We start from the raw sequence: 14,306 nt of genomic DNA on the forward strand, positions 1-14,306 counted from the left end.
CCTCCCATCCACCCTACCTACTTGAAGATCACCACCAGGCAGCTGACCCATAGGCTCACCAAGCCAGAGCCCTCGTAGGACGGAGCCAGCCTCTGGGGCAGGATTTGGGGGCCACAAGCCCCAGGGATGGAGAACCCCCAGGCAGAGGTCCTGCAGTATCGCCGGGCCTTTCAGTCATTCTGCAGACTGGACCAAGGATATGGAAGGCCTCAGATTGAGCCATGAGGCCGCCACTGACCTCCAGGAGCGTGGGGGTTCAGAGAGAGGCTTTCCAGGGGCGAGTCTGACCCCATGCACCAGACAATGCCTCTAAGGTGTCCAGACCACTACCACAGGACCCTATCAAGATGTCTTCTCTGGTAAGTGACTGAGCGTAGAGGTGCTTCATGACTTATAGAGTAACATGGGTGAAAAGGAGGTAAATATTGCGGCTAGATGCCTTTTTGCCCAACAGGGATTATGGGATTGTGTAATGATAAGTATCATCACGTAAAACTACAATAACCATGAATAAATATTTAGATTTAAACATTAAACATCACGTCATGTAATGTAATGATACAGTATACTGAATTTGAAGATCGACCCCCTGTAAGAACACTGTGCTGTTCCTTATTAAGCAGTATGTTGACATGAATATCCTCCTATCTCAGTATTATTAGGCTACAGAATGCTGATGGTCTGTGGCTTAGCCGTTTTTGGCTCTCAGCTCCTGCAGCAGAGCAGGGAGTGTGAAAATGATCACTCACCCATGGCAATGCCATTCTTTGCCTGACTGTCTGGGAGGGATGCACACACCCACAATCACACTCCTTCACATATGCACAGTACAACTATAGCTAGCTATTCAGATCATTCCTTGATACAGTGGTAAGTTGCTATGTCTTTCCCAAGATTTGAGCTGTCAAGCTTGATGATTAGTTTATCACTCTATCTGGGTCAGCCAGACTATTTTGATATCCAGTCTGGCCCTGGTTTACCTCAGCTATTGGAGTAATCAGTCATGTGACATGGATCTGTTTCAGAGGACATCAATAGCAGAGTTTAAATTGGACAGAGGTCACTAGCCTGTCAACTGTTTTGCTGGTGCTGTTGTTGTTCTTTGTTCATGTGTGTCACTTTTATTCCTTTGGATAAGGTTGTTCATCATAATACTGTACGTGTATCTGAAAGAGTGGTGGCTATTGCATGAAATCGGAGCAACATCGTATTTTAGTAATCATTTCAATTTCTTCATGTTCTTTTAATCACACTGCTAGATAGCTAAAATAGCTTTCCATTTTTACCTGATCAAAATCCAACAAACATCCGCTGCAAGGACCAGAATTAATTTTATATTGCTAAATGTTTTTTTGCTACCTCGCGAACAAGATCCAATCGTATTCACAGCGCGGTTAAAACCTAGTTTGCAGCGTCGCGACGGATACAACTTTTATATTCCTTCATTCCTTCATTGTTAGTGGTATGTAATTGAAATTTGCCAATATTTTCATTAGTAAATGTGACATTTAAACATTTAAACCACATGTTTCTCTGTGGCTCACATGTTTTAGTGTTAATTTAGCGCTAAATCAAGTTATAACATGTTTATAATAGCATTAAAGAGGATTTATAGTATGAATGTTTAAATGAATCACCTGCCAGTAGAACATGGATCAGTAGGGGAGTTCTTCTCCTCACCAAAGGCTCCTCTGGTCACAATGCCATGACTTGCAAGGCCCAAGTCATGGCATTGTGACCAGAGGAGCCTTTGGATTACAAAATCAGGCCTTCCCTGTCTCTTCCCTGTCTCTGTCTAGGCCTGTTCACAGATTTTCAGAATATCACAGTGATTTCTATAATAATCCCATCATCTACAACTTTCTCCATCACTTTCATACCACACACAGCTGAGCAATGTGGTATGACTATTCCTCCCCTCCTCCTAAGGCGGATTGACCAGGATGGCCCTGATAAATACTGTTATTTTGATGGTTTGTACAGTACTGTTTAAATGCCAGCTGTTAATGTGAAGGTTAAACTGTGGCATTTGCAGAAAGACATTTTCATCATGTGATTTCTAAGAAGGTGCCCTCTTTTGGTCTCCTCGGGACCAATACATGTTGTGCAGAGCAGTGGAAATCACAGTATATATAAAATAATAGTGCTAACACAATACTGTTTTACAATACTATATTTAAGTGTTAATACCAGAGAAGCCAGTGTTTGGAGGATATATTGGCACGAGTGTTGTTAGGCACGAGACAAAATAACACACAGTGATACATTAGCTACTTAGTGGGAGCTAAAACTATCCATACAATGTGTATCTGGTTTTGTTTCAGCATTTTGTAGGATAATTAGCACATGTCCTCCTCTCTCCCTATGTAATGATGCAGATCAAAAGCTCGAGGCTGAATCTGATATCTGACATATCCCCTAAAAAAGCCCTCTGCTCTATCATCAATATTCATGTCTTTATCTGCAGTATCTCTATCTTCATAACAGTGTGTGTCATCTCTAGATATCTCTTGTCTGAATCTCTCTCTCTCTCTCTCTCTCTCTCTCGCTCTCGCTCTCGCTCTCTCTCTCTCTCTCTCGCTCACCAGGTCTCGCCCTGTTGGAGCGTCTATGTCTGCAGGTGGGGGAGGGAGCGAACGGTGAGGCGGAGAGATTGTGTTGTCGTATGATGGGCCTGGGGCTGCTGCAGCCCTTTAGTGGCTTTTTCAGAGAGCAGCATGAAGACATTGTCAGTCCAGTCACAGCCACCTTTAATGTGAAAACCAACTCTTTACTTCAGCACATTGTTTCACTGCTGCCATTTCAACAAATATCACATTGATCATTGTTAGTATTGTTCACTGAATGAGAGTACATGAAAAAAGTAATTCTAACAAATGTATTCTGGGTTATGTAACAACTACATTATCGACCATCTACCTCCCTATTTACTCTACCTTTTAATCTTTTAGCATTCCATTATGTTGAGAACTGTTCTTATGGACAGGCTTACCATATGAAAGCTGATTTCATAAATGTAAAAATGATTTTCCAAGTAACAGTTCACAGATGTAATCTCATGTGTGTGATTATAATATATCCCACATAGTTCGTTAGGCACGCACGCTGTCAGTGCCATTTTTATCACAGGCCCGTGGCAGCTGAATCCACTCAGATGAAAGGTTCTTAGAATGAGGATTCAAATATAGATTTCGCAACTTAGTATTTTTTCATGACTAGAAATAAATGTCATATATTTTCTGTTAGCATGCATGTGTGCGTGTATGCACGTGTGTATAAGTGTGTATGTGTGTGTGTGTGTGTGTGCTCCCTGTTGCAGTATCTTCATAGGGACTGAACTTTGTGTCGTGCGGCAATGGGTTGTCATGTTTCCTTCATTGGTGTGACATGTTGTCAGAGCTGCTTTTCTTTTGCTCAGCCACCAAAGCAGAATTTGTATCTGAACAGTTGAACATTTGTCTCTGGCTGCACTGTGTGTGTGTGTGTCACAGAATGACTGTTTGTAAGGCGTGTGTGTGTGTGTGTGTGTGTGTGTGTGTGTGTGTGTGTGTGTGTGTGTGTGTGTGTGTGTGTGTGTGTGTGCTCCCTGTTGCAGTATCTTCATAGGGACTGAACTTTGTGTCGTGCGGCAATGGGTTGTCATGTTTCCTTCATTGGTGTGACATGTTGTCAGAGCTGCTTTTCTTTTGCTCAGCCACCAAAGCAGAATTTGTATCTGAACAGTTGAACATTTGTCTCTGGCTGCACTGTGTGTGTGTGTGTCACAGAATGACTGTTTGTAAGGCGTGTGTGTGTGTGTGTGTGTGTGTGTGTGTGTGTGTGTGTGTGTGTGTGTGTGTGTGTGTGTGTGTGTGTGTGTGTGTGTGTGTGTGTGTGTGTGTGTGTGTGTGTGTGTGTGTGTGTGTGTGTGTGTGTGTGTGTGTCTTGAATGAAAGCGTGTGTCAATTTGTGCCTGTTTATATGGTACTATATTGGTGTGTGTGCATACATTTCAGGGACGTTCTGTATTTCTATGTGAGTTTGTGTGCATGTTATGTCTGAGTGTTTGTAACAATGTGTTTATGTACAGTGCCAGTCAAAAGTTTGGACACACCTACTCATTCCAGCAACCGTTTGCCTTGATGACAGCTTTGCACAGTCTTGGCATTCTCTCTACCAGCTTCATATCAAATGCTTTTCCAACAGTCTTGAAGGAGTTCCCACATATGCTGAGCCCTTGTTGGCTGCTTTTCCTTCAGTCTGCAATCCAACTCATCCCAAACCATCTCAATTGGGTTGAGGTATGGTGAATGTGGAGGCCAGGTCATCTGATGCAGCACTCCATCACTCTCCTTCTTGGTGAAATAGCCCTTACACAGCCTGGAGGTGTGTTTTGGGTCATTGTGCTTTTGAAAAACAAATGATAGTCCCACTAAGCGCAAACCAGATGGGATGTCGTATCACTGCAGAATGCTGTGGTATCCATGCTGAATAAGTGCGCCTTGAATAATAAATAATTCCCACAACAATGTCACCAGCAAAACCCCCCCACACATCACACCTCCTCCATTCTTCACGGTGGGAACCACACATGCAGAGATCATCCGTTGACCTACTCTGCATCTCACAAAGACACGGCGGTTGGATCCAAAAATCTCACATTTGCACTCAACGGACAGACTCCCACCGGTCCAATGTTCATTGCTTGTGTTTCTTGGCCCAAGCAAGTCTCTTCTTATTATTGTTGTTCTTTAATAGTGGTTTCTTTGCAGCAATTAGACCATGAAAGCCTGATTCACGCAGTCTCCTCTGAACAGTTGATGATGAGATGTGTCTGTTACATTTATTTGCGCTGCAATCTGAGGTGCAGTTAACTCTAATGAACTTGTCCTCCGCAGCAGACTCTGAGTCTTCCTTTCCTGTGGCGGTCCTCATGAAAGCTAGTGTCATCATAGCGCTTGATGCAACTGATCTTGAAGAAACTTCGTTATTAAAGTTATTGAAACGTTCTACATTGACGGACCGTTGTATTACTCTTAGCTTATTTGAGCTGTTCTTGACATAATATAGACTTGGTCTTTTACCTAATAGGGCTATCTTCTGTATACCACCCCTACCTGGTCACAACACAACTGATTGGCTCAAATGCCTTAAGAAGGAAAGAAATTCCACAAATGAACTTTTAACAAGGCACACCTGTTAATTGAAATGCATTCCAGATGTGCAAAGCTGTCACCAAGGCAAATAGTGACTACTTTGAAGAATCTCAAATATAAAATATAGTTGTATGTTCATAGTTTTCTTCACTATTATTTTACAATGTAGAAAATAGTACAAATAAAGAAAAACCCTGGAATGAGTAGGTGTTTCCAAACATTTGACTGGCACTGTACGTAAACACATTGTCACAAACACTCAGACATAACATGCACACGAACTCACATAGAAATACAGAACTTCCCTGCAAAGTATGCACACTAACAAACAGGCACACACATATTCACACATGTTTTCATTCAGTACCTACACACACACACATGCATGCCTTAAAAAACAGTCATTCTGTGACACACACACACACACACTGACCGCTTTGCATAAGAGCCCCATGTTCCCAGGGCTCAGGATACTCTTACCTAGCAGAATGCTCACTGTGCCTGGGTTGGTAAGAGCATTTTGTCCCCTCTCACTGTCCCTACCTGGTCCTGGTGCCCAGCTTTGCATTATTCAACTTGACCAGAGTCAACATCTCCCCGTGTCTTTTGACAATGCTGCTCTCTCTCACCCATTGTTCTCCCTTCTCTCTCTTTTGTCTCTCTCTCTCACTCAATCTCTTGCCCTTTTTTCTTTCCTTTCTCCCGTTTTTGTAATGCTACCTTTTATTAAGGTTGATGTTATAGAGTAGGATGCTATAACAGGTTTTGATCATGTTTTCCTCTGGGTCTGTTCTGTGGTTGTGATTCTAGTTGGTGTTTTGTTCTGGCATTAACTGCACAGAGAGAGCGATACCTAAGGTCAGCTCTTGCGTAATGTGTATTTGTCCCTAAAGTGTAGACACACACTCATAAACACACACACACATGCACAGTATTGGAATGGCTTGAGATTCTTACATAGATGGATAGTCATTATGTAATGGTCTCTGAATTATGATTTGCAATACGTTCACACTAAATTGGGCCCTGAGAATTGTCCAATTCTATCTGGTTATGTAGTCAATATCATATTACTGTGCCGTGCTGAAACTGCTTTCTACAGTGGAAACCATTCACAGCTATTTCCCAGGAAAATAATTTGCTCAGTTGTTAAGGAATACACTCTCATGCATTAAGTGGAACTAATAGAATATACACAGTAACAAGAAGACTTTTCATACCTCAGATGAATGAGATTGGCTTTGAAGGTGGTGTTAACTTTTAGCTTCTCGCAATTTGCCAGAGGTTGCATTCTACCATAGGGAGCCTTGTGCTTAGCAAACACTGTACCTTACCTCACTTTTGAAAAGTAGACATTTGTATTTGTTCAATTCGGAAAGTAAAAGCCCTCTCTATTTGGCATTGTTGGTGAATGTCATCTGAACTGGAATCAACAGACATAGGATTTATTCCTTGAAGATAAGTAAATATGATTTCCTGTTTGTCTGTCAGCTATTGGACTGTACATTAAATAGATATCTGCCCTTTTGTCTGTCCGCTGTCCTCTTTTGGACAATTTTCTTTATTTGTGTGTATAAGTAAACCAAATCAATTTAAATAATGTTGGTAAAACGTTCCGGTTATGATCACTGTGTTACTGTGAATAAAATATAGATCTAAAAGTAGATACTGAAAAATGCATGTTCATTGCCTTCTCTCCCCAGGAGGACCAGCTATATACCTGGGCTACTTTCGGCCTGCCCTCCTACCTCTGGGTGCCCCATGAAGGGCATACCCCAGGCCGCATCAAGGCCTTGAGGCACCCTCCACAGCCAGCTCAGGTATGTTATCAACACTGTTTTTTGTTGTGGACCACCTCAAGCAGAGCTTCAGAGAAGAACATTTGTTCAAACAGGAAGACATTGAAAATGTTTGGCCACATTCAACTGAATGGAAAATTACTGTGAGTGCCTCAGGAGGATAACAGATCTTTGTAGTCTTTTATTTGCTCTTATGTTAACTAATACCCAGTCCCAGACAGGTTTTGATACAATACTGTCCTCTTGTGGTTATATTTTATATATTTTGTATAATGACAGAGCATGTAGATATCACTCCTGTTCTTCCAACAGAGGTCAGGCTTGTCCTATAATAACTATACAGGTTTCATAAGTATTCACCCACTTTGAATTTTTTTTAAATTTTGTGTAATTACAAAATGGGATTGCTATAGATTTAATTGTGTTTTCTTTTTGCAATTATTCTACACAAAATAATCCATGATGTCAAAGTAAGAAGAAAGTTCTACAAATGTTTATCAATTAATGTAAATTAAATAACTAAAATATAGTTGTTGCATAAGTATTCACCCCCTTTGTTTAGGTTAGGCTAAATTAGTTCAGGAGTAAAATATGTCTGAACAAATCACATAATACGTTACATGGACTCACTCTGTGTGAAATCATAGGGATCTACATTATTTTTTTAATGACTACCCAATCCTCTGTCCTCCATACTTACAACATCTGTAAGGTCCCTCAGTCATGTATTGGGGGAGCTTTTCGAAAGCCTCATGTAAAGACGGGCAGTGATTGGTAGACGGGTAACAATAACAAATCAGACATTGAATATCTCTTTATTATACACGGTCAAGTTAATAATTATGCTGTGGATGAAACCACCCAGACACAACAAAGATACAGTTGTCCTTGTGAACTGAGCTGCAGGATAGGAAGGACACTGATCAGGGGTTCATAAAATCATTCATTTGCTAGTAACAGACATTCATATTCTGGCAATCTCTGAAATGTACTTAAATAATACCTTTGATGATACAGTGGTAGCAATACATGGTTATACTATCTACAGAAAATACAGAAATGCCAAAGGTGGAGGTGTGGCTGTTTATATTTAGAACCACATTCCTGTAAAGCTTAGACCAGATCTCATTAAATACTGTTAAAGTAATATGGCTATAGGTTAATCTGTCTCATCTAAAGCCCATTCTGGTGGGAAGCTGCTATAGACCACTAAGTGCTAACAGTCAGTATCTGGATAACATGTATGAAATGCTTGATAATGTATGTGATATAAATAGAGGTATATTTTCTGGGTGATTTAAATATTGACTGGCTTTCATCAGGCTGCCCACTCAAGAGAAAGCTTCAAACTAGTGCCTCCAACCTGGTCCAGGTTATCAAAAATGTTTTTACCTTTATTTAACTAGGCAAGTTAGTTAAGAACAAATTCTTATTTTCAATGACAGCCTAGGAACAGTGGGTTAACTGCCTTGTTCAGGGCAGAATAACAGATCTGTACCTTGTCAGCTTAGGGATTTGATCTTGCAACCTTTCGGTTACTAGTCCAACGCTCTGACCACTAGGATACGCTGCCGCCCCAATCAACCTACCAAGGTAGTTACAAAAAGCACAGGAATGAAATCATCAGCAAGTATTGATAACATCTTTACTAATGCTGCAGAAATTTGTTAGAATCAGTATCCAAATCCATCGGATGTAGTGATCGCAATATAGTAGCAATATCTAGGAAAACCAAAGTTCCAAAGGCTGGCCCTAATATAGCTCATAAGAGGCTATACAATAAGTTTTGTAGTGATTCTTATGTTGTTGATGTAAAGAATATTTGTTGGTCCGTGGTGTGTTGAGGAGCTACCAGACGCTGCACTTGACACTTCTATAAATTTGCTTATCCCAGTTAAATAATAAGCATGCACCCAATAAGAAAATGACTAAAACCTGTTAAATTATTAACCATGAAACAAAGATAAATAATGATTGTAAAAAGCTTTGGAGCACCTACGCCCTCGTCATTCATTGAATCAGATGGCCCATTCATCACAAAACCCACTGATATTGCCAACTACTTTAATCATTTTTTCATTGGCAAGATTAGAAAACTTAGGCATGACATGGCAGCAGCAAGGCCAAGTATCAGACCAAATTATGAAAGACAAGCATTGTAATTTTGAAATCCATAAAGTAAGTGTGGAAGAGGTGAAAAAATGATTGTTGTCTATCAACAATGACAAGCCACCAGGGTCTGACAACTTGGATTGAAAAGTACTGAGGATAATAGCGGACGATATTGCCAGTCCTATTTGCCATATCTTCAATTAAAGCCTACTAGCAAGTGTGTGCCCTCAGGACTGGAGGGAAGCAAAATGTATTCCCTTACCTAAGGATAGTAAAGACCCCTTTACTGGCTCAAATAGTTGACCAATCAGCCTGTTACCAACTTTGTAAACTATTGGGAAAATGGTGTTTTACCGGATACATGCCCGGCCTCTAGGTCACTTAGAGCTCCCTCTCCTGCCTCTAGGTCACCAGGCTGCTTGGTATGGGGGCACACCTGTCACCATCATTACGCGCATCAGCGCATAATGACACTTACCTGGACTCCATTACCTCTTGATTACCTACCCCTTTGGTTTCTTCCCCAGGCGTCATTGTTTCTGTTTTGTGTCTGTGTGTTGTTCGGGTTTCTTGTTTTGTATTATGTTTTGTTTATTGATTAATTTATTCACTCCCTGAACTTGCTTCCTGACTCCCAGTGCACACGTTACAATATAATTATATTTTACAGTAAACAAATTGACGACAAACTTTCAGCACGCATTATAGGGAAGGACATTGAACAAGCACAGCTCTATGACTGTTGATTGACTGATAGAAATAGATAATAAAACGATTGTGGGGCTGTTTGCCTTAGCAGCAGCTAATGGGGATCCATAATGAATACCATGAGGCCATGGTGACAGAGTTCAATGGCTGTGATAGAAGAAAACTGAGATTGCATCAACAACATTGTAGTTACTCCACAATAATGACCTAAATGAAAAGTGTCTTGTAGGCACTAAAGTTATACTGCAAGAGAATACTGCAAAGAAATACACTTAATGTCCTAAATGCAAAGCCTTATGTTTGGGGCAATCCAACACAACACTTCACTCCTTATTTCCAAGCATGGTGGTGGCTGCATCATGTTATGGGTATGCTTGACATTGGCAGAGACAGGAGTTTTTCAGGATAAAAAGAAATGGAATGGAGTTAAGCACAAGTAAAATCCTAGAGTAAAACCTGCTTCAGTCTGCTTTACACCAGACACCGGGAGACACCAGCAGGACAATAACCTACAACACAAAGCCAAATCTATACTGGAGTTGTGTACCAAGAAGACAGTGAATGTTCCTGAGTGGCCAAGTTATCATTTTGACTTGAATCTGCTTGAAAATCTATGGCCAGATGTGAAAATTGCTATCTAGCCATGAACCCCAACACTGTGACCGAGCTTGAAGAACTTTGAAAAGAATACGACTATCTAATGAAAGTATATTAGTGTTTCATTCATTTTTTGTGTAGACCGTTGATATATATTAATCCCATTTAGTAACACAGTAAAATGTGAAGAATTCCATGATAGGTAGATCATTGTCAGAAGAAGGTCAATTCTTGATATGCTGTTGAGCTTTTTAGCTTGTAATGGTATCCTGAACTTCACTTAAAAATATTTGAACTGTAAACTCAACACAAACTGTAGAGTAACTATAGACATGGCTGGAATATGTGCGTCTAACTCTGGGCTCTGCACTCTTCACAAGGCCTCTTTGGAGCTCATTGAGACTTTGATCGTCTTGCGGGTTAAATCTTCGAAGAGTCTCCCCATCTCTGTTCTATCTACCCAGGAGCTACAAGAATGGAGTCTAGACATGTGGCCTTCCCTGATCCTGACCTTACCCTCAACTTACAATGGTCCAAACCCCTGCAACCAAACACGCTCAGTTGTGGGTGTTTACCCTTTTCACTCAGGGTGTGGCGTGTCACATCCACTAGCTTTTAAGTCTGAGAAATTATTCAAAATATAGCATGTGGTATACTAGGCCTAGAAAGCACATTCCTTGAAAAGTGTTAATGTAATCCTGCTTGACAGTTTACATCCTTCAAGAAGGGCTTCAAAACATCACTTCATGTAATATTAATATGTACAATGTTTTGTATTTTTTATTGCTGCTGCTGGAAGAGTGGGTCTGAAATAATTTTTTCCTGACAGAATTCATCAAAGTCAGGGAATCTGTCACAAGAAGATAATGGCAGTGATATTCCAGGGCTGGAGCGGATCATCAATGACTTGAGGATAAAGATTGCAGCACTGGAAATCCTGCATGCATCTCTGGAGATGGAGGTCCACTCTAAGGAGAGTGGGGATAGGGACAATACTGTGGCCTTAGGGGGTGTCAACCACACATGGACGAAGAGGATGGAGGTTTCCGTATAGACATCACCTGTGAAGGAGGGATTTAGATTTGAAGTGCCTTTCAAGGGAGGATCAATCCCCTCATCAACCTCTGTCCCATTGATCTCCTCCTCCCCCCTCCCTAACCCTGGCTTTGTCTGTATCTGCCAACAGCAGCAGCAGAGTGGTACCCAGCCACCACCTCCCCCCAACCCAGATATACCCCCTCCTCTTCTTCCTCCTCCCCCTCATCCTCTACCTCAGCTCTCTGGAGGGCCACCACCACCCCCTCTCTCTGGTGGGGCTGGTCCTCCTCCTCCACCCCTTCCTCCTCCTTTACCTGGTATGTGCAGACCCTGTCCCCCATCTCCACCCCCTCCCCTGCAGAGCTTTGGACCTCCACCCCCACCCCCTCTACCAGGTAAGGGCCCCCCTCCTCCACCCACACCCCCCAGCAGTGGACCTTCATCTACCCCAGGCTTTGGCCCTCCTCCCCCTCCCGGAGGTTTCAAGGTCTCCATGGCCCAGGAGGCTGGCCCCCAGAAGCCCCCCATCGAGCCCCCAAGCCCATGAAGCCTCTCTACTGGACCAGGATCCAGCTGCATTCTAAAAAGTAATTACTAGTCCACTTTAGTCCAATCACTTTAGATATACACTGAGTGTACAAAACGTTACATTGCCAAACATTACATTTGCCATCAGAATAGCCTCAATTCGTCAGGGAATGGCATTCCACAGGGATGCTGGCCCATGTTGACTCCAATGCTTCCCACAGTTGTGTCAAGTTGACTGGATGTCCTTTGGGTGGTGGGCCATTCTTGATACACACAGGAAACTGCTAAGCATCAAAAACCCAGCAACGTTGCAGTTCTTGACACAAACCGGTGCGCCTAGCACCTACTACCATTTAAGTTCAAAGGCATTTAAATAATTTGTCTTTCCTATTCACCCTCTGAATGGCACAGATATAGTACACAATCCATGTCTCAATTGTCTCAAGGCTTAAAAATCATTCTTTAACCTGTCTCCTCTGCTTCATTTACACTGATTGAAGTGGATTTAACAAGTGACATCAATAAGGGATGATAGCTTTCACCAAGATTCACCTAGTCAAGGAAAGAGGTGTTCTTAATGTTTTGTACAGCCAGTGTATATGTTTATCCATAGTTACCTGTTTAGCTATATAAGAAAACCATCAACATAACTCATGAATGAGAATGCAAAAGGTAGAGATGGATCATTGACATTTATGGAGGCTTTCCTTACCAAACTATAGAAGGGGTTTTCTGCTGAAGATAAAGATCAGCCATGTTATAGAGATGGGAACCCAGTGTAAAATGAGAGAAAGGTGTGGGAAAAGAGTGTGATGAGATGGTGTTTGAGTTGAAACGGGTGTTGTGATGTGCTTTGGTACTGATGTACTTGACTTCACACATAACGATGTCATGCATGCTATAATACTGTAGTACTGTGACATGTCAGAAAATAAGTCCACCTTATAATAGTGGACATAGTGGTGGGTTTATATTAAGTTATTGGAAATGTAATGTACTGTACAGTAGTTGTCTGAAGAGGTACTGTGGTACTGCTCTCTGCATTCAGGGGCTCGGTAAAGCACAACATGTCAGACATTTTGAATTCTAAGTTTGAGATGCACTCTTTAGAAAAAAGGGTTCCAAAATTATTCTTTGGCTTTCCCCATTGGAGAACCCATTTTGGTTCCAGGTAGAACCATTTTGGGTTCCATGTAGAACCCTCTGTGGAAAGGGTTTTATATGGAAGCCAAAACTGTTCTACCTGGAACCAAACAGGGTTCTTCAAAGCGTTCTCTTATGGGGACAGCCGAAGAACACTTTTAGGTTCTAGATAGCACCTTTTTCTCTAAGAGTGCATACATCAACAGGATAAAGATCCAATGATAGAAATGTAATGCAGGTCTTTCTGTCTTCTACTTGAGGGATGCGAGTGGTTCTTTGGTCTAGGAGAAGATCGAGGAGCCATCAGTGGATTTTGATGAGTTTGTTGAGTTGTTCTCCAAAAGTTCTATGAAGGAGAAGACGCCATCACCAAGTCCAAGGCCAAACAGGTACTGTACATTGTGTGTGCATACGTTTGTCTGTCGGTCCCATCCCTGTCTCTGTCTCTTGCTGTCCCTCTCTCCGTCACTCTAGTCCCTTGCCTGTGAATGACATGAGGAAGTGATGTACTGTAGCCAGACAGTGATTATGTGGTGTGGGGTCTGGCTTCTAGGCCCTAGTGAGGTGCAGAGCCAGTGAGTGGCGTGTGGCGAATAAACCCACACTGATGACTGGGAGACGCTGTGGCAGGCCAGTCTGTCATTTTCCTCCCCTGAGACTGCTGCTCTGTGGCTCTGACCCAACAGTCTTACATAGCGTCCCATCCTAAGTTTCTACTGTCCTTTTCTGTCAGCCACTGATCGAAAATAATTTGATAGATTTAAGTACCATGGTAGAGCACTAGCCGAGTATTTCAGCTCTATGTGGTCACAGAGGAAGGGAGGATATTAAAGAGGGGTTAGTAGAAAATTGGGACAGAGCCTTGTGTGTGCTCTTCCCTCTAGAGGGACTACCTCTGTGTATTCAGAGGAATACAGACAAACTTTAATGAATGGCGAAGAGCAGAACCCCATGCTGATTCACTTTTCATACTCTCTCAGTCAGAGCTGCAGTGAAGAGCATACACTATATATACAAAGTACACTACCGGTCAAAAGTTTTAGAACACCTACTCATTCAAGACTTTTCTTTATTTTGACTATTTTCTACATTGTTGAACAATAGTGAAGACATCAAAACTATGAAATAACACATATGGAATCATGTAGTAACCAAAAATGTTTTAAACAAATCAAAATATATTTTATATTTGAGATTCTTCAAATAGCCACCCTTTGCCTTGATGACAACTTTGCACGCTCTTAGC

General features: G+C 41.7%; 1 pseudogene; it reads left to right on the top strand.

The window, feature by feature from the left end:
* Positions 1-347: 347 nt before the first annotated feature.
* Positions 348-14,306, top strand: part of LOC110503097 — a 49,581-nt pseudogene continuing 35,622 nt past the window's right edge.

Source organism: Oncorhynchus mykiss, chromosome 23 (assembly GCF_013265735.2).
Source record: "Oncorhynchus mykiss isolate Arlee chromosome 23, USDA_OmykA_1.1, whole genome shotgun sequence".
NCBI lineage: Eukaryota > Metazoa > Chordata > Actinopteri > Salmoniformes > Salmonidae > Oncorhynchus > Oncorhynchus mykiss.